At 45.1% G+C, this 22276-nt stretch overlaps 1 protein-coding gene across 3 annotated transcripts in view; it reads left to right on the top strand.

Annotated features, from left to right (window-relative positions):
• Positions 1–22276, top strand: part of SGCD (sarcoglycan delta) — a 309270-nt gene that overhangs the window by 2912 nt on the left and 284082 nt on the right. The window contains exon 1 of one of the 3 annotated variants that reach the window (XM_048961005.1): positions 2002–2041. The exons of 1 other annotated variant lie outside the window; for it this stretch is intronic. The gene's annotated coding sequence lies outside the window, so the exon portion shown is untranslated. Of the gene's footprint in view, positions 1–2001; positions 2042–6683; positions 6768–22276 lie in introns of those variants that run through there. One more of the 3 variants, XM_048961006.1, reaches the window with a different exon arrangement.

Below are 22276 nucleotides of genomic sequence, written 5' to 3'. Positions count from 1 at the left end.
AAGTAGAATTAGCATTCCCTGCCATTGCTGGCCAGCTGAATCCAGTAATTTTAAAATATATATATATATATTTATGAACATATCTTGCATTATTGCTGAATTCTTCAGCAATAGTCATACAGGCATACCTCTGACACTGCAAGGCTGAGCAATGTCTCCATGTAGCTTACAAGTAGGAGTGCATGCACAGAGGTGTGTGTACAGGGCAGGACTTAGTGCACTTTCCATGCATTGTGGTCTGATTTTTGAGTGGTCCTGTGCAGATCCATATGGGCCATTTCCAACTTAGGATATTCTATCATTCTATAAATTAATCTGAGGGGGCTTCGTACTTAACTGGGGCTGTTTTCCCGAGAGTGATGCTGCCAATGATTAACTTGAAGTTCCAGATGTAACAATTCAAATTGATAGACGCAGTCTTTCTGATTTGTGCATATCTACTGCTGCTTAAGGTGTTCCATGGTTTATCAGTGATCTGGCTGCAATCTGGAGACTGGGAAGGAGACTTAAAACAGGGTAACATCTTCAGCTTAGGTTTTGATTTTTTACTTTAGCCTTGCTTAACGTCATTCTGCTGGCATTGGTTTTACAGACCTCTGATGAACCCATCCGTGGAAGTGCTCAGAGTCAGGCTGGATGGGACCCTGGGCAGTCTGAGCTGGTGGGGGACAACCAGTCCATGGCAGTGGTTGGGGCTCAATGATCTTTAAGGTCCCTTCCAACTTAAGCCATTCTGTGATTCTGTCAACCAAATCTTGGCACTTTACTTTAGACAGTAGTGAATATCAATCAGTAGCACTGAGTGTATTGTGAACTTTGATCTTTAGCTCCAGAACGTGAGAAAAAGGATTCATTGGTCTTATAAAACCAAACCATTTGTATACAGTGGCAAAATAATAACAGAATCACAGAATCAACATCTTAAGGTGATAACAGTGTTTCCACTGGTCCCTTCTGTAATGAATGAAACTCGAACAGGGGAATTGTGAAGCCTGTTGGTACCGAAGCTTTTGTAGCAGCGCTGGGAGCTCAGTGCAGGCTGCCTCAGGGATGCCATGCCCCCACTTTACACGTTGTGTGTTCAGGGAACTGCAGACCCAGCGCTGGGCGGGGGGCTTAAGTGAGCAACGAACCGTGCTTCCTTCATTTGTGCTGGATCCTTCGGAAAGAAACGCACTGATTTATTGATTTATCCAAAACCTTCAAGGGTGGAGTGGGGGGGGGGGGGGGGGGAGGGAGGATGCCCATGGAGGTGCCCTCCGGTGGCAGCCACGCCGGGTCGGGGCTGGTGCAGGCGGAAGATGTGGAGCGATGCACACCGCTGCGTGCAGTCTGCTCCCCCGGGGCCATCTGCTAACCACAGCCCCTGGCCGTCTCCTCCGAGAGAGGCTGCTGGCGGCTGGCCGCGGTCTGATCTGCTAAAAGCTTGTGGAAGGGAGAAGGCTGAGGGAAAGGAGGAGGGGGAAAAAAGAGGGGAATGGGGGAAGAAGGAAGGGAGGAGAAGAAATGAGGGGGAAAGGGAGACGGGAAAAGGGGGATGGGAAAATGGGAGGGAATGAAAAAAAGGGGGAAGGGATAAATGGGGAGACGGATGAAAAGGGGAAAAACGAGGGGAGTGGAAGAAAAGTGGGGCGAAGGAGACTAAAACGGGAGAAAAGAAAGGAAGGCATAAAAGGGAGAAAGGAAAGGGGAGAAACATCAGGAGCGCTCCCGAGGGGGCGGGCGCGGCAGAGCGGAGCGGGTGGGGCGAGGCGGGCGGGCGGGAGGGGAGGGGAAGGGAAGGGAAGGGAGGCCGCGGGAACCGGGCCCGCCTCCGACGCCGCTGCCCCCCCCAACCGGGGCCGGGGCGCCGCGGCCGCGTGTCGGAGGCGGCGCGGCTGAGCGCCGCGGCGTGAGGCAGCGCCGCGCCCCCGCTGCCGGAGGAGCCGCTCCGCCGCCGGCCCCCGCGCTCCCGCCCCCGGCGGCGGCCCCGGCGGCGGTGATGTCCTGAGGGGCTGAGCCGACCCCCCCACCCCCGCCCCTTCGGCCGCCCGGCGTCCAGGTGAGTGCAGCGCCCGGAGGGGGACGGCCGGGCTGCGCCCTGCCCTATCCGCGGCCAGGCAGCCTCGCACTTGGCGGAGTTTCGGGCTTCGGCCCCGTCTGCCCTTCGCGGGGACCCGTCGGGTCCGCCGCCGAGCCGGGGTAGCTCTGCCCCGCGCGTCCCTCCGCGCGGCGGCTCTTGATTCCCCTTTCCGGGGATCAAAGCGGCTCTTCGCATCGGGAGATGCCGCCTGGCTCCGGGGCTGAGCACTGCGGTGTGCGTACAGGGGGGTTCCCGAGGAGACTTACGGCAGTACAAGGATGGAGCCGCCGAGCCCGGCGCTAACATCCCGGACGAGGATGGAGCCGCCCGGGGTGAGAACGGAGCTCCGCCACGGGAAGCCCCGGGACGCGGCCGGGCTGCCCAACAGGTGCGCTGTCTGCGGGCGGCCGCTCCTCAGCTCCGGGCGGCTGTGCCGGTGTGCGCTGCGCTGCGCTGCCGGATCGCTCCGAGATGCAAACTTCTGAGCAGGAGATGCTGCTGCTCTGCGTGGGTGTTTCACGCGGTATTATTATTATTAACATATATATATATGTATATTCCAACAACAAAGTTTCGTGGAAAGTAAGGGATTTTCAGAGAGGAACTCGGTTCCTCAAGAATTGTGACACTGAGGAAGGCTGCTGGTTGTATTGACTGTGTGCTTAATTTTCTGATGGGCTTCTCGTCTGGTGGCAGATACTGCAGAAGATGCATCTCGGTCTGCAGTGTTAAGAATGCTCGTTGGGGTGTCTTTGCTTTAGCATGTGTGAATTTCAGGTGTAGCGTAAAATAGAAAGGGAAAAAGAAAGTAAAATAAAAATATTTATCCAAATATTCCATGTAACCTTCCATTCTCCCGTGGATTCCCAAGTACTGCCTGTGAAGTCAACTTTTAAAACAGCTTCTCCAGTTCACATTTTTCAAGGGGAGAAAGGATGGGTGAAATTGAATCGTCCAAATTAAGGCAAAATGAATTGCTTAATATTCAGAGGGGTTGATAAATGAACCATTAAATCAACACTCGCGTAGTGGCTCATTGGAAAGAGAAATGAACAGCTCTCAATTGTGTGCTGTGCAGAATGGGTCGTGGTGACGTTCGTACATTGGTTTGCTGCTGAGCTCCTGTTAATGGATACGTGTGCTCTGTGACATTCCTTGTGCGTGGGGATAAACTGCTGTGCCCTGTGAGAGCATCTGCTGTAAATGAGCACGGTTGTCCCGCTTCCAGCATCGTTTCAAAGAGGAGAAGTCTTAGTAGTGTTCATTCGGTATAAATTAACCTAATTCCATTGACTTCTCGTGGCACTCTGTATCAGTTGAGGATCCAGACCGGTATTACAGACTACTTTTCTTTTGAGGAAGAATTGTATTCCGAATGCCAGTTTGAAACAAAATGATCCTGATAAATGAAAAATAAGAGTCAAGATTTGAAAAGAACCCCAGCGAGATGACTGAGAGTGAAAGCTCTTTAGAGATCTTCGCCTCTCAGTAATACGGTGCGTGAACTTTGCTCCCGAGCTCTGTGATTAACAGAGGTACAGCTGTTGCAATATGCTGGTTGCTGCTGAGGAATTACCTCTGTCTTTCCCCCTTGAAATCACTGAAATTGGAGTGCAGTGAAGACATCGGCTGGCTCCTTATGGTGCCTCCTGGAGGCTTTTAGTGTTTTGTTTGAGGAGTTGTGACTCGTGTGCCCGTGTTGTCCTTTATTTGCCCCCCTTTGCAGGTGACTTAGAAGGGTTGGTGTTGCTTGCAGCTTTTAGAACCCAAGAAGTGGCGGTTCTTTTGTTTTGCGTTTCAAAGCGAGCGCTACAAGCAGGAAATTGGAGGAATAGATTCTCCAGTTCACTGCTGAAGGTAGGACTGGGAGTTGTTGCATGGCTTTGGAAGGCTCCTTGCCCACCTTTCCTTTGGCCGAGGGCGATCCAGCGCGCAGACCTGCAGGCAGGAGGGGCAGGTTGTTCAGGTGTTTGCGATTATGTAAAGGTGTTATGTAACGTGGTCTGCTGCTCCTTATTTAATGTGACGTGTGGACGCAGTGTGCATGCACAGATCCTCTGGGTGATAGGTTATTAGGTGGTGCATTAGGAGCTGCTTGAATGCATGGAGAGCTTTGTAGGCTCTGTGATGAAGCAGATGGTCAGGAAGGTGTGTCCTTCATGAGAGGAGACTCTGGATCTGGAAATGCCTTTAGATAGTGTCTGACGGTATGTACGTTTTGGAATTATTTGCTGTTCTTGTGGTCCAGGGTAGCTGCAGGTATGTTTCTGCACCAGCAACTCTGGTTATGCTGCTCTTCATTCACTTCATGCTTAAAAAGAAAAGTAATACAAAGTTGTCCTGAGAGCCAACAATCCCACCTAATGTTATCCTGCTGCTTCTGTTTCCTTGCTTACTATTTCTCTTTGAAGTTGTAATGCATTTTTTCAGTTCTTTTGATAAAGACCAACTCAAGCTTGCTAGGAAATGGTCACTCTATGTTGCGAAAGTGCCAGCATCTCACTGTCTCACTGACATTATTTTGGGAATACTGGAGGAAAATATAAAAGATTCACTTGCATTGATTAAAACCCCTGGGGCAGCCTTCTAACACCGCAGTGGGAAAAAAACCAACCTTCTCTCCTGTCTACTCCAGCTTTTATTTCATCTATGAGAACCTGAGGCTTTGTTATCTGCTTACATCAGGTCCCTTAGGGGTGCTTGAGGAGGAAGGTGTCAGCCTAAAAGCTCTGCGCGCCATCGGAGCCCATTTGTCTTTGGCAATCCATGTGGCTGCCCAGCGTTGGTTCCCTGCCTCTGTGCCACTGGCACTGGCATCCTAAAGGAGGCTGAACTCGTGCCAGCACGCAGCTCATTGCCCCAGAAGTATTTCCCAAGCGAATGTCAGAAATGAATTAACGGCTGCTTGGTGCTTTCCCAGGGGTTTTGGCAAGATAGGTGTTGCTTAATGACAAACTTGGATTTACGAGGTAACTGCAGGGAGAGAATGCACAGGAACTTTGTCTTTCATCTGCAGCTTTCTGGTGCTACGTGCAGCTTACAGCTTTTCTCTCACTGATTTTAACAAGGGAATTTTGCTGAGTGCAGTCAGGGTAGTTTGGAAACATACCACTAAATTTTTTGAACAACAGGTTGGTAAACACAGCAAATAGCCTCCCAATTTCCTTTTCAATAACCTTGCCAATTCATAGGCCTTCCCTGCATGCCCTTGCTGCAGTCTCCCACTCTCCCAAAGTTCTAAGGGGATGCTATATGAATGCCAGTGCTTCTTCTCAGTTTGGGTCTAAATACTGCAGAGATGAACTCTTCCTGGCCTGCAGACCAGGGCTAGCACAAGCACTGCTTTGTGTTCCTGTGCCTTTCCCTGTGAACACCTTCTTCCTCCCTGCTTCTGTCTGCTACTCTCAATCCTGTTGCGCGTGGATGTGCTTTGTACCATGCTGGTTATGAGATGACCCACCCCAACCTCCCCAGGTTGATTTCTGCCATTTTTAGCTGCTGTTCTGTTAAATTTGAGTACAGCTTAAAAATCTTTGTTTTTGTAGCCTTTGAAAAACAGAGACTTGTTTTTTCATAGAGATAGAATGCTGGGGTCATCATCCATCTGCTCCTCCGCTTGGAAAAAGAGGTCATTTGGTTCCTCATGGAGATGAAAACTTTTCACATCTCAACATTGTGCTCTGTTTATCAGTGAACATTTAGTTTTAAAGTATTTTTGCTTTTGAATTTGGTGATGTTTTCAAGAAGCTGGTGATGCACAGAAGAGCTCACTGAATCTAGTGCATGGGTAAGCTGGGCTGCTTTCTAGAATATTTCTAAGCTCAGGCTTTCTATCCCCTGTGTTGTGCCGCTACCTGCACTGGTTTGATCCTCCCTCCTCCTGGTGAAGTGGCATTTTGGGACGGCTTTTGGCTTTGAGGCTGCCCTGCTTTCCTGCAGCATGCACACAGCAGGGCCAGCAGCCAGGCTCCAGTGCTGTGCCGTGTGAACTCCCCTAAGGGACTGAAACCACTGAAGTGTTCACCTTTGGGTACAGACTTCCAATTAATGCTCTGCTTAGTCCCCATGGCCTGGGCTTTGAAGGGCAACCACCAATGCAGAAAAGCAGAGCTGGGACCACATCCAGGGAGGTTCTGTGTGCTGCTGGAGCTTTGCTGCACTTACGGCTGGTGGTGTTGGCCACCAGTGGATGGACCAGTTCTGACACAGTGGAAGTTGTGAGCAGGTCCTTGCACTGCAGGCTTGTGTTGACTGTGTGGTTGCTCAGTGGGGTGTGCTCTGCTCCACAGTCCCATGCTTAGCCATGAGTCGAGCTGCAGAGCACTCTCTGTAGGCATGGTGGCCCTGAGCAGTTCTTTGTGGGCATTCTTCCTTGTTCAGGGGTTAGCCTGAGAGTTAAAGTTGGTTCATTTGCAGCACTGCCACTACTCACGGACCACTCTTCGTTATTCTCTGTAGTGCTTGGATTGCTCAGCAGAGGGAGAACAGACCGTACTGCGTGAGACACCTCGAAGCCAGCAGGCAGTCACTGCTCTGACTGCTGGCAGGGAGGGGAGTCCCCAAACTGCCTTCCGTGCTGATTTTTTTTGTTTGTTTGTTTTCTTTCTTCTTGTTTTTAAAGCTCTGAGCTAAGTTGTGACTTTCACCTCTTGATCAAAAGTAGCTGCATCAGTTTGGAGGTTGATGGGCTGCTATGGATGAAAAGGTAGGTGGCCGTGATTAAAAAAACAACAGCAATGAAAAACCTATGTTATGTCCAAGTCCAGGATACAGCACTCCTGAAAGTATCTCATGGGTCCCAGTGGGACTTTCCTAAATATTCGGGAAGAAGTGTGGCAGTTGGCCTTTATTGACTGAAGCTTTACTATACATCCAGATACTTTAAACAAAAACACAAACTGAATGCCCTCTCCCCTAGAAAACAAAAGCAAATATTTCCACTCAGGTTAGCTGGAATCTCTGAAGTAAGTAATCCACATCACTTGACTCTGGGCCTGAGCTCAGGGTGCTGTATAGCAGTGCAGCCCCACTGCCTTCTTGGTGCTCTGCCTGCTGTGCTGCCAGCCGGACACCAGGGCTGCTCTTCTGGGGGAGAGCATGAGCAGATTGCCATGGACGTGTGTGTTTTGTGCTTTTTTTTTTTTTTTTGTGGATATTCTTCTTTGAGGGTGAGAACAGTACTGCATCAAAGAGTGAAATCTGTGCACAGACAGCATTGTTCAGTAGAGATTTGCTCCCCCTGTCCTGGCTCAGTCTGTGCCCACCAGTCACCCTGCAGTGACTTGCTCTGCATCTAATGCTTTATGTTGGTATTGCCAACGATGTTCCCCGTTGCTGAAGTTTGCAGCAGATCAGGCTGCTTGCTCTGGTTGCACGAGGCTGCTCCAGTATCCTGGGTTCCTCTGCTTGGCCAGAGGGCACAGCTCATCTCTGTAATGGTACAGTGGAGGTTTTCTTAATAAATGAAAGTCTTTTTAAGGCATGAATTGAGAATCTGCAGAGGATCATGATCAGGGTCTTAGCCCTCTTCTAGGGCATTCTGGAGGGAGCTCCAGCAATGGCAGAGCATGCACCCAGCCCAGCAAAACAAGAGTCTCTGGGACATGCTGAAGCTGGAGTAGGACATCCCATTGTCTGCATTCCCGTTCCTGATGGATAAAACTCACTCTGTCACGGTGTCAGACAGCAGTCTGTATCCTTGCTTCTGCCCTGGGTCTGCCAGGTCCAACCTTGCATGCACAGCATCTGCACTGCCTGTGGGTACCACCGTGCCCTGCTGGGGTGGGCAGTGAGGCTGATGCTGTGTGCAGGAGGAGCGGCTCGCTGCCAGGAGAGCTCATCTCTGCTGGGTAATGAGCTCTGCATCACTCAGGGCTGAATTGCTGCTGTATGGATCGCAGCAAAGTGCAAATGAGAATGCAGCACTGGGCACTTCGTACAGCCTCTCCTGTACATGGCAAAGAGCTAATTAAACAAGAGCTGGTTTGAGCTCTTGGACTGCTGCTAGCCTGACTTCTCATAGAAGAATCTTGTGCAGTTTGTCTTGCTCCAGTAACTTTCTGAAGTCTCTCAAAGTGTGTGTTGCCACAGCCCCCAGATTTTGTTCTCCTACCCTGTGTTGTGAGTTCAAGATGAAAAAAGCTGCGTCGCTGACTGAAGCTTGATCCATCCTGACAGGTGCCCGTGTGTGTGTGCAAAACTTACAGCCCTGGTGTGGGGTAGGAAAGGCTTCCGATTTAGAACATAATCTGTGCATTGCTTTTTTTCTTTTTAATTATAAAGTCCCCGGTGCAGGAAGCATGAACTCTTTTTGGAGTGTCAGCATGCACGGCTGTGCTCCTCTTGTGACTTATTTTATGGACATAGACAGGATGTAAATGGATTTTCTACCTTACTCTTTCCTTCTGAACAAGGACACAATTTGCTGCTTTTGCTGTCACGCTCAAGTAAAACCTTAACCCTGAATTTTAACTCTTCTGTATCATCCTGTTTACAGTTATTCCAACTTTCAAGTCTTTTAGTGTGTTACTCTTCAAAAACATGAGTACAAAATGGTCTTTAGAGCACAAATACCTTGTCTAACTTGACTGCTTTTTCATTGCTTCAGTAAGACCAAAGAATCATAGCGTGTCGCTTAGTTTTCTGCTTACTGGTTGATCCTGCATGGCTGAATTATTTTTGTAGTTTTGTATACAGAGCTTGCTGTAGCATTTTGTGTTTAAAAAAGAAAACAGAATAAAATACTTGATTATAATATGAGGTTATTTTACTGTTTTAGAATAGGCACTGGGCAACCCGTTGTTCTTAGTGCGACTAAAGGCTTGCTTTGCATCATGTACCAAACCCCTCATTTTTGGGGGGGGTGTGATGGCAAAACAGCCTTGCTTTGACAATGGTTTTGTAGTTTTATGCTCTGGTGGAAATAGATACTTGAAAGGAGATGTTAGGTCTGAGGGAGGTATTTGGAAGCAGGTAGTAGGGCTGAGTGGGAAAATAGGGACAGGGCCAAACTGACCGTGGTGCCCGTGAAATTACTGGGAGTGGAGTCAGCCGCGCTGTAATTAATTACCAACGGGTAATGATTCCTGAAAGGCATGAATGTAAGGTTTGATGTATTGGCTGAGTTGTCTGAAAAACAAATCTGCTGTATATTCTCCTTTTTCTTCTTCTGTTCTCCTTTGTGCCTGACTCCAGCAGCTGAGCTCTTTGGCTGCCCTTTGGCTCTTGTTCCTCTGCCCAAGTTTGGGTCTTTTTCTCAGCACTGTAGTATGGGCTCTGTGCAGGCTGATGTGTAACACTGCCACATGCTTTAATATCATATTTAGAGCATATTTTACTGGTTTAGGAAAAAAGCACCTGCATGCTAATTGCCTATAAGAAAATGAACAGAGATGGAGGATTTCAAATATATTTATAGGATATTGCTAGTAGTCTCTGTTTTGGCTTGAACAGCAAAGCTGTCTAACTTGAATGAAACTGATTTAAAGATGAGATGCAGACCATGCTCAGGGTGGCTCTAGAAACCTCATCAGTGTCCCTTTTAATTGGCTGCTGCAGAAGTGCATTTGTTCAGTCAAATCTTTTGGAAAAATGATGCAACACAGAAGCTTTGTAAACAGCAACAGTGTGAACTGCATGGCTCAGTGGGGTCCCAGTTTGTATGTAGGAAGAGCATTCTTAGCATCAGAAGATGCAGGAAGTCAGAATGTTAGTCATTCTACTATATGCATTAAGAGAATGCATTAAGAGTAATCAGAGAGATCCATCAGCTGGAATATGCCGGAGATGTTTTCCCAAACCTCACACCTTCAGCAGTTGGTAATTACTCATGAACACAGTGTGGAAAGCTGTGCTGTAAGAGCAGCTGCCTCAGGTGAGCGGCTCTGTCCTCAGCAATTGCTCCACTTGGGGATACAAGCGTTGGCTTTAAGGTGGGAATAGGATATTTTATAATTAATGATACAGAATGTGTTGTTCTCCATCTGCTTCTCTTGCTATGCAAGAGTGTCCTTGTAGGGGCAGAAACACAGTTTTTGGTACTTGCTTTTTTTCTTCCACTTATGGGAAGCTTCTGATCTACTTGAACCCCTGCTTGTAGCTTCTGATCTTTCCGAATTTGGCTTCTCACCCAGCATGGTCCTGCTCCTCTGGTGTTACAGCAGCTCCAGTTGTCTACTGGACTTGGTGTTCTGACCCAGCCCATGTGTAATACATGGTATTTCACATACATGTCTGCTTAGTGCTGTGTTTAGGACTTCTTTGTATATAATCACATATGAAAGCTGCCCTTCCTTCCTAGCAGCCTGCAGAGGAAGAAAAATAGAAGGTGAAACATTTCATTTGGAAATGGAGAATACAGTGTACAGCTGAACGTGTGTAATGCACCTGTCCTTTTGGGCTGGGAGGTGGTGTAAGGGAACTTCAGAGTGTTGTTTTCCTTCAACTTATGAAGCATCTTAAATTTTATCCGCTCCATTACTTGAAGCCTTGTATATTTCCCTTTTTCTAGTAAGACCAAAGGTAAAATTTTATGGCTTGTTGTGAGCCAAATGGTTGACTGGTTAACCAATACCTGTGGTTCCAGGGTGGAGATTCTTACACACCTTAGCCCAAGTGTTCCAATTCATCAATTAAACACATTGTAATACTTTACAAGAAAATTGTGTGTCTTTGTTTTCCTTTACAGGTAGGATTCTCTGATTCTGTGGGTGTTGTAAAGACAGATAGATCACGAGTCCATTCTGTTTCATAACGATGCTGTGCATTCCAGTCTCTGTCTTTCCCGAAGAGTTCTGAAGTTTTCTTTTTTTGGTTACTGCTGAACTGATGTTTCCAGAGAACTGTCTGCAGTGACTACATCTCTCTTCTGAGCTAAAGCAGCTAATTCACAGCCTGTCAGTCTGTGTGGACAGTCATACCCATTTTTTCAGTGCAATATTTTGCATTTATTAACATCTAATTTACTTTGTCATTTCGCTCTCCAATCACAGTGCCTCGAAACTCTTCTGCACTTTTTGCATCAGTTACAGTTCTGCTACTCTTCATCGTTCTCTTTTGTCAGCACAGTCAGGCCCTTCATTGCCTCCCTTCTCCTTCTCAGACTTTTAATGGATGTTTGAATCCATTCAGTCAGTGATCTGCAGTTCTGAAGATTTGGCTTTGTAATGTAATATTCAGCTGTAACAGCCAATGAAAGAAGTGTGAAATGCTGTATGTAAGTTTTTGTGAGCAGTGTGCTTTCTTCTTTTTTGTTCTGGTCCCAGAGTTGTTTGGAGTTGAGGGGTCCAAGAATCAGAGCTCATGGGAACGATGCATTGACATGTGGTTTAGTTACACTGCATGGCACTGCCATGGCAATTTTCAGCCCTGCAGCGCGCGAGATAAAACTATTTTTCATCAATGGCAATAAGTTTTAATGCATTTGTTATGAGGGGAAAAAAAGCCAAACACTTGAATTTACATTGATGGAACTTGTTGTATTACAGTTTTAAGTCATTCCTGTATAGAAGTAGTAAGACATAATCTGTCTACATTCCTCACTCAGTGACTTTAATGAGCGCTTCAGGTTTTGTTTCTGGAACCTTCAATGTTGGAGAAGAGACTTAGACTTTACTCTCTACATCTTTGTTCATTTCTCTACAAAGCTCTAACAACAGCAGTACTGCAGGCTTCTGATGCCAGCATTTGTCACTGCTCTTGTATTGTAACTCTGTTTTATGGAGAATTTTATGTTAGAAGCTTATCTATGTTCTCAGTGGGAGAATCTGAAATATATATATGAAGTCTGTAATGAAAAGCAGTGGGAGGAAGCTTGGTCCTCATAAATACCCACCTCGGAAGGGACCTGTTGAGATTCCCAAATCTTTTCCATTTATTTATTTTACTTTTTTTTTGCACTGTTGGTCTCTGCTGAAGTCACAGTTCCTTATGTGAGTATGTGTTTCATGTGACGTTATGTGCTGAGGTTAACAGAGCTATTAAACCTCTGTGCTGCAGCAGCAGGAAGCACTCACTCACTAAAATTGTCACCTTACTCATCCAAGGGTGGGGAGAGTCTTGTTCAGAGTCTCACTGGGTGCAGAATCAGCTTGGTCTCTGCTATGTGACCAATCAAGATCTTTTCTCTTTGCTTCACGACAGTGACCCTGTATGAGGGTCATGAGGAGGGACATTTGTTGGGAAAGCTTGTGCTGTCGTCTTCATGATGAGATGTAGGTTACCTGTTTTTGAGTAAGCAGATTTGTAAGATGTGATATCGCAGTAGTTTGAAGCTAAAAATGAAACAGCCAACCAGTGCACAACTTTCACATGAAATTAAACTTAATTTGATTGTTCTTCTTTCTTTCTTTATTTCTGGGATCTGCCCTGTCTGAATTGCACTTGTTGGAAGGAAACAGCTTTTGTCTTTCTCAGAGCAGCTGTGATCTCCAAGTTGTGAACATCTTGCTGCGGTGGTTGCCGAAATAAATATTTCTGCAGTTTCAGTTAATTGGTGCCAAGAAGGCAAAGCCCTGAATGTGAGAGTAATTCCACATGATCTTGGATGCTGCTCTGAGTGACAGGGCTGGAGTTTCCAAACACAAACTGCCCATGCCACTGTCTTCATGCTGTCCCTGCAGTACTATGAGAGATGGCTCAGTCCAGATCTCCCTCCTGTTGATGCAGGTCAGCAGCCTGGTGGATTTGCTCATTGTGCCTTCCAAAACCTGAAAGCCATGCCAAAGTTTTCTGCAAATGTTTGGTCACTCCGTGGACTGTCTTTCCAACCATGGATGCCTCCCTACTATGTGCATCCCTTAAGAAGTTGCCTAAGCCTCCTTGTGTTGGCAGAACAGAATATTAGAGAGAACCACAGGTTTGATTTAAATGAATTTCCAGAGACAGCTAGATGGGGAAAAAAATTAACAAGTACCCATTGTGGTTGACAAGCTCAAATGAGGTCAAGATGGAGATGAACCTGCAATTGTCAGCGTGCTCTTTATGCCTTTGGCCAGCCAATACTTGTCTGTTCTGTTTAATTCCAGTGCTAATTGCTTGTCTTTACGCTATACTTCATGATCTCCCATACAGATGACCATTAGATTAATTAGCCCTTCATACTGAGGGGTAGAAGTACTACATGCAGATGGAAATAAGGCTTGAAGAGTGATATATTGTTGAATGAGATCAGTTATAGTGGTGCTCCTGAGAAAAGACAGCAAATTATCCACCTCTTTTTCCGAAAGCCTACAGCAGAGCAGAAGCTAAGAGGAAAGACAGCTGACCTGCTGTCCTGTTTGTGGAGTATGTGATCCCATTTAGGGCTTCAAGGGTTGCTTGACTCAATGCATGCTGCATTGCCCAGCTGTTGGCGGAGCTGGGGCAGGACATTGGTGAATGTCTTGGTGTGGGTTGGAAGCTGCTCTTCCAGCTTCCCCAAGGTGTTGCCTGAGTACCCATGTGTGCCAGCCGCTGGAAGGTGCCTTCAGTTGCATCCAGTCTTGCTGGGTTTCATTGCTCTTGTGTAAATAACAAAATCATTGCATCAGCTTTTTACACAGCAGGGCTGATATTGGCAGTGGTACCTTGTTAAAATGAAAGACTGTCTATCTTATTGCAGATAATGTGAGACTAGCCTGTATTTTCTGCTTTCTGACAATATTCTGTGCCAGATAAAGTCCAGTGAGAGTTATGTGTGGGTTTAGCCACTCTTCTTTTTTTCCTCCAAGGTCTGTTTTGTTGTAAGAGACTTTTTTAATGGGAAAGGTGAGGATTTGGTGTTGTACTTTAATTTTACAGTAATAAAAGCATTATTTCAAAGGATAAATGTGCTTGCTGAGGACAGAAACACAACAGCACTGCACTCAGCATTGATGACAAAGAACCCAGAAGTTATTTTAAACATAACCTATTCTCATGAAGTTTGCTTTGTCTGTGTTTATGGGAAAGACGTGTCTCTACCTAAATTTTAGCAGCTGAAAGATCAAGTAAGTGAAAAACAGTATGCTACAGACAGTCAAAAATACTGGAAGCTTGTGGATGTTCAGAGTGTCTTGCATTTTAGCACAGAATCTCATTAAACCAAAACAGAACTCTTGAGACTTGGCACTACAGTCCAAATTTCTTAAGGAAAAATAATAACTCTTAGGTTGTATTTTTGGTTCCTGCATCAGTGCCATCACAGAGCAGCTGAACAAATTAAAAGCCACGTTAGGTATCCACATCCCCATAGCATTAAATAGGAAGCTGTATGGTCAAGGGCTACAGTTACATTCAGGTGCAGGCATCTGATTGGGAAGCCTTGAGGCAGCACAGTCACTGGAGCCTCTGCAGGGTGAACCAGAACTCTGAACTGGAGCCTGATTCTCTCCTGTATGTGTGGGTATCTGGGTTTAAAGAAATTAGCTGCCTGTGTTGATTCTCCACCTCTTCTTGCTGATTGATTCTGGATGTTCAGTGCAGTTTGTAGTGGATGGGGAGGCCTTCCAGAAGAGGTGCTGAGTGCAGTGGGGTCAGTGACTGCAACAGCCAGGAAAAAAGTGCTTGCCTCTAAAACAAGCATGGGAAGGGATGATGTTGTTAATAGTCATTTATGCTTCTTTTCTGTCCTAAAGATTGGACTGGAAGGTTTTCCAATGAGGAGACAAAGAAATAGATAGATTTTTCTATTCTTAAGTTTCTTTGATCTGTAATGACAGGTTTGTGGAGTTGCAGCTAACTTTGCTGCCAGATGCTGCTTGTGCATTGAAAAAATGACCTCTCATTGGTAATACAAGGCAGAATGTCAGCTCATGCATGGAGGGCTTTGTGGGGATTTGTCCTGTAAGCTGGGAGCTCCGCAGTTAAAAGCAACAGAGGAGTAATACATGTATCAGCTGGTCCATCAACTCTGTAATGAAGCTTTTCTAATGATGGCTGGAAGTATCACTGGTGGTGAGTCTGTCAGAATAATACAGGTATTACAGTGACTGTTTTTCGAGATGGATGGGCCAGGGCTACAGGAAGGCTGATGGAGCTCTCACAGGAGATGCATGAAGAAAGAGGAAAGCTGAGAAGAATCCTTGTCACTAATTAAAAACATATTGGCGGGGAGTACAAAGGAGGAGAAGGAGTAAATTAGTTAATGCAAAGTACTGGAGCAAGAATAAAAAGATGTACTTTGGCTTTGAATCAATTTGGACTAGAAATGAGGAGGAGGGCTATATCTACCAAAGCAACATGCTTCAAAGAGCACTTTAGAGTGGGTAATAGGGTTTAGTTTGACAGGAGGATTAAGGGATACAGTGGTTGCTAGGAGGGCTGTGCCCCTGGAAGGCTTTGCTGGCTCTCAGCAGCGTGTTTGTTGATGGATCTTCCAACCAGCAAATTGGTGACTTCTCCACTTTCCGTTGTCAAATTGTGAATTTGACATTGGAAAACTCACACCTCCACTGTATGAGGCAACATGGTTCACTTTTACAGGCTATTCTGTCTGACCACAAAGGCTGGAATTATTTTTCTCTGTGTACAATTGTGAAACTTAATTATACTGCTGGATTTGTCTTGCCAGATGGAGAGAACCTGAAAGAGGTTGCTTCTCTGCACCAGCTTACCTCTGCAGTCTGAGGTGTCTTCTCAGGGTAGAAATACATTTCTGGTTGTCCTATTCTGGATAAGAACTGTGCTCTGCTTCCATACACGAAGACAAGGGGTCATTTTCTGTTGAGTTTGTTTATTTTGAGCAGAGGCGATGAAATCCCATCTACTTCAGTGTTTTGATAGGAATGGGTAGCAGAGCGATCATCTTCAGGGGAAGAAGGTTTGGATAAAGCAGTTGCCCTGGGTTTCCGTGCCTGAATTCACCCCTGCACAGTGCTCTGACCTGCGTGGTCACAACATAGCATGTAAGGAGGCAAAATTGAGATTCCTAGGCAGGCTGCAAATCAAACAAACCATTTCTCAGTTTAATGGCTTTCTTTCCTCCCATGAAGGCATACGTAGAACAAACCCTGCAAAAAAACTGATTTGCATTTCCATTAACACCAAACAAAAACAGAAGTGAAAGTTAATATGCAGCTGTTAAATGAAGCTGAGGAAATGAGAACATCGCCGTCAGGATCACAGAAAGTAAAGGTCAATGCAAAGAAAATATTTGGATGTCAAAGCAGTGGAAGTTATGCAGAACATGACTGCTCATCCTCAGGTTCACTCTGAGGGCATCCAGATGCATGGAATTTCCCAGCTTTTTTTATCGTCTATGCACATGGCTATTAATGTTTTACAAAAGTGAAATAGGCCAGTGTGTTCCTTTCAAGAAGTTTTTGCTAAGAATGCCTATTTGCTGAATAATTATCAGTAACAGGAAGAGAAGTCTGCAAGTTCTCTATTTCTCTGTCTAATTAACCCAGAGAATTAGCTCCCACCATTACAGCTTCCTCAAAGAGGAAGAGTGAGCAGTGCAGGCAGTACTAACATGATACAAGCAGCTTAGAACATGTTTTGATGGCTTTTTAGTATTTTGGATCAGTAATACTCTTTTGGCACCATCAGATATGGGGAATGCATAATCTTTCTGAGCAGCCAATTAAAATAACGACTTGGATGGCAAGTTTTCTCCTTCCTCCTGTGTATGGCTGTACCCTTCCCATCAAAGAAGTTGTATCTTAATTGGCAATCCCCCCTGCATCTGCTCTCTCCGTCACCCCCTGCAGAGCAGCACACTGCTTAATTAAAAGGGAGTTTGTGTGTTTATCCCTGAAATTTCGCTTGAGCTTTTATAGGTGTTTCAAAGACAGGAGAGTTTATGGAGACCTTGCAAAGTAATTAATCCTGTAATGTTCTCTGGGGAGGAAGAAGGGAAAGCGGAATTTATTGGAACTGAGAAGAAGCCCCAAAGTTGCCTGTGTGTTGCAAAGGGGAGTGTGTGAGACCTGGTAAAGGACCAACCTCCCTAGGACGGTGAGATGGCCACTGTGGAAAGGAGGAGGCTTTGCTGCAGCGCTCCTGCATTGTGCTTCTCCCTCTGAAGGAGAGGCTGCTGCTGGAAGCGGAGCATCTGATTGCTCTCGGCAGACACTGAGTCTGTGGCCTCTGTGATGAGCCCTTACGTAGGGAAATATTTCACAGTCACAGAACAAACTGAAGCCAGCAGCTCATTACTTTCAAACCTACAGTTTTATAACTCAGTGGCTCTCAGACATTATGGAGTTAGGCGTCATCTTTAACTCTCTAAATTACTTGCAGAAGACTGTGCGCTTTTGTCATCAAAATTTTAATTAAAATCACTGCTGAGGTGTGATAGGATCCCCTGAGACAGCTCTGAACTTTTTCACATGGCTTCAGAGTCCAGTAATCTGGAAAATACTGCTCTTCTTTATGGGAGAAAATGAGTGAACGAGGTTCTTGGGAGCAGCGTTTTCCCAGTGCTGTAGCGTTTTTGCTGCCTTGTGCCCTTCCTTCTGTAATCCCCAAAGGAAGATACATTGCCAGAGTCCCACAGGCTGGGCTCTGGGAGCTGTTAGAAGTCATTCTACCAGAGTCTTGCCCTTGCTTGGGATACACTGATTTTTGAGCTGTAAAAACAGCTGTCTGCTGAGCCACCTCATCCCTCTGCTCAGGCTGGGTCATGAGAGGGATTCTTCTGCCCTGCAAGATGTTATAATGCCTTCAGCTCCCTGCCAAGCTGGAGTTGATTAGTGTGTCACACCTCTAGATTTCAGATGAGGCTTAAAATCAGGTGAGAAGATGACTAATGCCTTTGAGGTGGGTGTCCCTCCTGTAGCCCACAAGGCTTTTGCCAGAAGATTGCTTAAAACAGTCGCTCAATTTTACAGAGGTGGAATTAAGGGCAGTGTGAGTGCAGTTGTGACTGGTAACAGGAGCACGTATAAATTTTGTATAGCCCTAAGGGACAAGATTGTAGTTTTCATCTTGCATGTACTAAAAATCGTAGTCTCGTGAATGGAGCCATGCTATACAAATGGGTAAACAATAGTACTGCTTAATGGGGACTGTGTACAGAGTTAGAAATTTAGTTTTAATAGAAAGCTGCTGAGTATCTGAGCTTGATTCACTGATGTTCTCTCAATCTGCTTGCTGGGTGCTTGGCACAAATCTATCCCAGACTTTCTTGGGCCTGAACCATACAAACAGCACATCCAAAGGAACAACAACAACAACAAAAAAAAGAGTGAGTGGAATCTATGGACTAGAAATAAAGATTTTTGATGGATTATTGGGAGTTGGAGAATTGTCCTACCTCTACTGGCTCGTTAAATATGATGAACCTTAGCAAAGACTGTCCTGACTTGTGGCATATGATGGAATGGAGCAGAGACTGGAGCATGAAGCAGAAAGCTTTTGGATATGCTGTGCTCTAAGCTGTGTTTCCGCTTCTCTGAGCCAGAGGCTTTAGCTGCATGCTTTGTGCAGTTGGCATGGAGGCAAATCAGTCCTTTGGTGTGCTCAGAAGGAATATTGGGGGTAAGGTGGGGGAAGGATTCGGCACGCGCTTGTTTTCAGTTTTGTTAGGAAACATCAGGCTCATGGAGATGACCGATGAGATTGTCTTGGTAAAGACTTCTTTGAGATCAAAATAAACAAGTAGGGAAGAAAAGAGCGGCTGGAAAAGCCCTACCAATTAGCAGCTTCCCCAGTCTCCATGCTTAATTTTCTCACAAGCTAATAGGGGAGGAGGAGGGGGCATGCACCTTCATCAGAATGCTGCACAGGAGTACAGGGTTGCTATTAAAAGCCCAATAATGACTTGTATCAGTTTATGCAGATTTGCACTGCTGGGTTACTCTGTGCCTGGCACTTGGCAAAGCACAGATAACATTTAAATCAGGCAGTAAGTGTAATTAAGTACTACCCTTCAGCGCATCTCTCCTTTTAAGACATTTTTATACACCGTGATTTAGAACGTGACAATTGGGTGAGATTAAAGCAGCAAATTGTGCCTATAAAACAAGCTCTGAGAATAGCATGGGACTGTAAAATTTTATAAAGGGGAATACAGCACATGCCTCCAATCCGATAAAACTTTTGTGAGCTGGGAGATTAACTGTGAAATACAAATAAGATGATACAGTATGCGTAGCATTCAGATAGTAAATTGCTTGTTATTGTAACAACTTATTTCCTCCACCCAGAGGATTTCTTACTTAACTTTTCCAGAAAATCTCATCGTGTGAGTGATTCATTAACCACTGGAGGTGGGGAGAGAAGGTGAGAAATCAGACAGCAGCGATGTCTGTATAAAGATATAATAACATAAATGTGGTGAGAGAGCATCTGTATTGAAACATGTGCAGTCAAGCTTGTGATTGGTTTCTTCCTCAGCTTCAGGCGGGTTGTATTTGCACAGGGAAAAAGTCCTTACCATATTTCACATCCTTAATAAGACCAATTGGAAGGTTTTCTTGGGAAAGAAAAATATTGCTTTATAGGAAAATGTCTGAAGTGTTGTCTTCTGTGGTGCTCGGCAGGGCGTAGCCGTTTCGTTTCTCCTGCACTTTGAGTGCATTTGAGCATCTCCATTAGGTAATCTTGGCACATCTTAAAGCAAAGGCTGAGCTTTTTTAGAAACTTCTTTGTTTGCAAAGAAATTGTCTTCACAAATCATGCTGAAGTTGTTGTCATTGGTAGTAGCTGAAAGGCAGAAATTCCTTTAACATCGCTGGTTTCAGTGGCTTCTCCTGCTCAGGAGCTGTTGCCCATGTATTATGACATTGCCTTTTGTAGTCTTACTTGATGATCTCATATATTCTCCCTTCCCTTCATTTGCACTAATCTGACTCTGCTGGGTCTCGTACTGCTTTCTTTTTTGACCGACACAATCACTCTTTATTAAGAGCCTTCATGCTTAAATATATTCAGCTTAAATGTCCTTGCTTCTTGTCAGACAGGGTGCAGTACCCCAAAGCCTGCCCATTACTTTCCAGCTGCATTAGCTGCAGAGAGAAGTTGTGTTTGCTTCTTAGTCTACGGGATTTCAGTCATGTGAGAAAAAAGGTCACACCCATAGCGTGGGGAAGAGAGTAATGATTTGTTTCCTTCCTGTCCAGTGGTCTCACTTTAGGTTGAAATGAATACTTTATAACCCTTAGTTGTAATAATATGTTATATAAGGATACAGCAGAACTGGAAGGAGAGGTTTAAATCATTCTAGAGTTCTTGCAGGACAGCTGGGTTTTAAACACTGAGCAGATAATGTATTGCAAACAGCCTAATGCCAACCCATGGATACGTAGCAGAGCATTAGAGAAAATGTAGGAACAAGAGGGAGCCTCTGGAAGTACAGCTTCATTGGTTGTGAACCATTCGTGGGCATGTCATACTCAGCCTGTGTTTTGATAGGAAAATGTTTTGACATTCTTGTTTTGCAGTTGTGCTTGATGTCTTTTTTTACTTTTGGATTTATTATTCAGTACCATATTTATGCGTTAGATTGTTTTGATACTGTTAGGGAGATATCAATACTTCTGAATCAACATTTAAATAGTTCTAGTTCTGCTAGATAGAAATGCTGACCTTTTTTTTTTTTCTTGCTTGGTTTGAAATGTCAGTTCAAAATGGAAAGGCTTCATTTGGAATGGAAATTCCCTTTTCTGTGAAATGCAGGTACTGGCAGAAGTGGTGCTGCTATCCCACCAGTGCCCTGTTGCCATCTGTTCTTCCATCCTGCTCCTCCAAGGAGGATGAGACTTCCAGCTCTTGCTGCATTCACCTGAAATCCTGGTATTGTCGACTCACTAAATCAAACCAGCACAGCTTAAACCCTTGCTTCAGGTAATTTTGAAATGTCTTGTGTAAAATAAATCTTTCAAAATGAAGTCCCAATTACTCAAGACAGTTTTTATGACAAGCTGTGAACCTTGTGTTGGTCCTGATCTCAGTGGGAAGGCAGTGCTTCTTGTTGCACCCATTGCACTGTGCCTCCTGTATGCAGAGCCTGGTTGGTCCTTCAAATTGGACCTCAACATCCGCTGTATCTGCTGTGTCCTGGCTTCTGCATTGGGCCAGGACCTGAGCTCACAGCTGGTTGTTTAGATCCCCAGGGAATTTTGTCCCCATCTGATGATAGTGATACCTGCGCACCCACCTCAGTCTCAGCGTTTCTTTGCTTATACTTTGAGTGAAAAGGGCCCTCAGTTTTCCCATAGGTGTGTTTTATCTCTGTCTTTTCTTGGTGAGAATGAACTGGGCATTGGCATTTTGCCTCTACTCATCATACATAGGTTAGAGTCTACAGTCTGCACTATGGAATGAGATACTCATGCTGTAGTGACCTTCAGAGTGAACTGGATCCCAACTGAGGCTGAGGTTTACCTAGACTGATTTGTTTGGCTGTGACCTGAATCTTTTAGCAATTCATTTTTTATGATTTTCACCCCTGTAGGATTTGGTGGTATTTCTTACTGCATGATCAACCTTTTGGATGTGTCAGTGTAATGGCTTCTGTTAGTTAGAGTTGGTGCAAGGAGTAAGCACAGAAATGGCTTCTCTTTGGAACTGAAGAGAATATCTCCTCTAATATCTGACCTATAAGCTGTATTTATGTTTTCTGTATGCTCTGGTATTAAGATTTGTTTTCTTATTTGGATTTGTTCATAATTGGGCTATTGGGATGGGTATGTTTGTTATTTAAAAACTCCCCAATAGCAAAACAATGTATTTTTTCTTATGGTATAATTTTTAAAATTCACATTCAAAGCTCCTGAGATGGAGCAAAATGGGCAGAAGTTATAATGCTGTGAATTGCTCTCCTTTAGCTTTGGCTGAAAGCACAGCAGCAAGAATGTCAGTATTCCAGCCCAAGCAGGGATTTGTAAGTCCAGCTCGATTAACACAAACAAATCTTCTGCCTACAGGTGGGGAAAATGGACCTATTAATTGAAACTGCTGTTCAGCAATTCAAACAGTTATTTTCAGCTGTTTCCAGCAAGCGTGTGGGCTCTTCAGTATTCATGAATGCATTCTAGTATTACTGGGATTCGTTGGTGCAATGGCTGTGCTGTTCCTGCTTGGGCTGAAGGTGGGAACATGGTTGGCTCTGTCCTACATCATCTAACATTTAGAGGTACCACCTGGCTCTGTGTAAGTTGCTGAGTTAAGGAATTTCTGGTTTGTTGCAAGAAATGGGCTTGCTGAAAGTTAACAACGCTAACAGATGTAGGAATTCACTAAAAATAACTTGCTCTTACAGACCCATCTCAAAGTTCTGCATGGCCGATGAGGGCTTCTTGAAGTAGCTTA

The sequence above is a fragment of the Lagopus muta genome, chromosome 14 (assembly GCF_023343835.1).
Source record: "Lagopus muta isolate bLagMut1 chromosome 14, bLagMut1 primary, whole genome shotgun sequence".
Taxonomy (NCBI): Eukaryota; Metazoa; Chordata; class Aves; order Galliformes; family Phasianidae; genus Lagopus; species Lagopus muta.
Note: the sequence above shows the minus strand (reverse complement) of the source record. Positions and strands in the feature narration are given on the sequence as shown.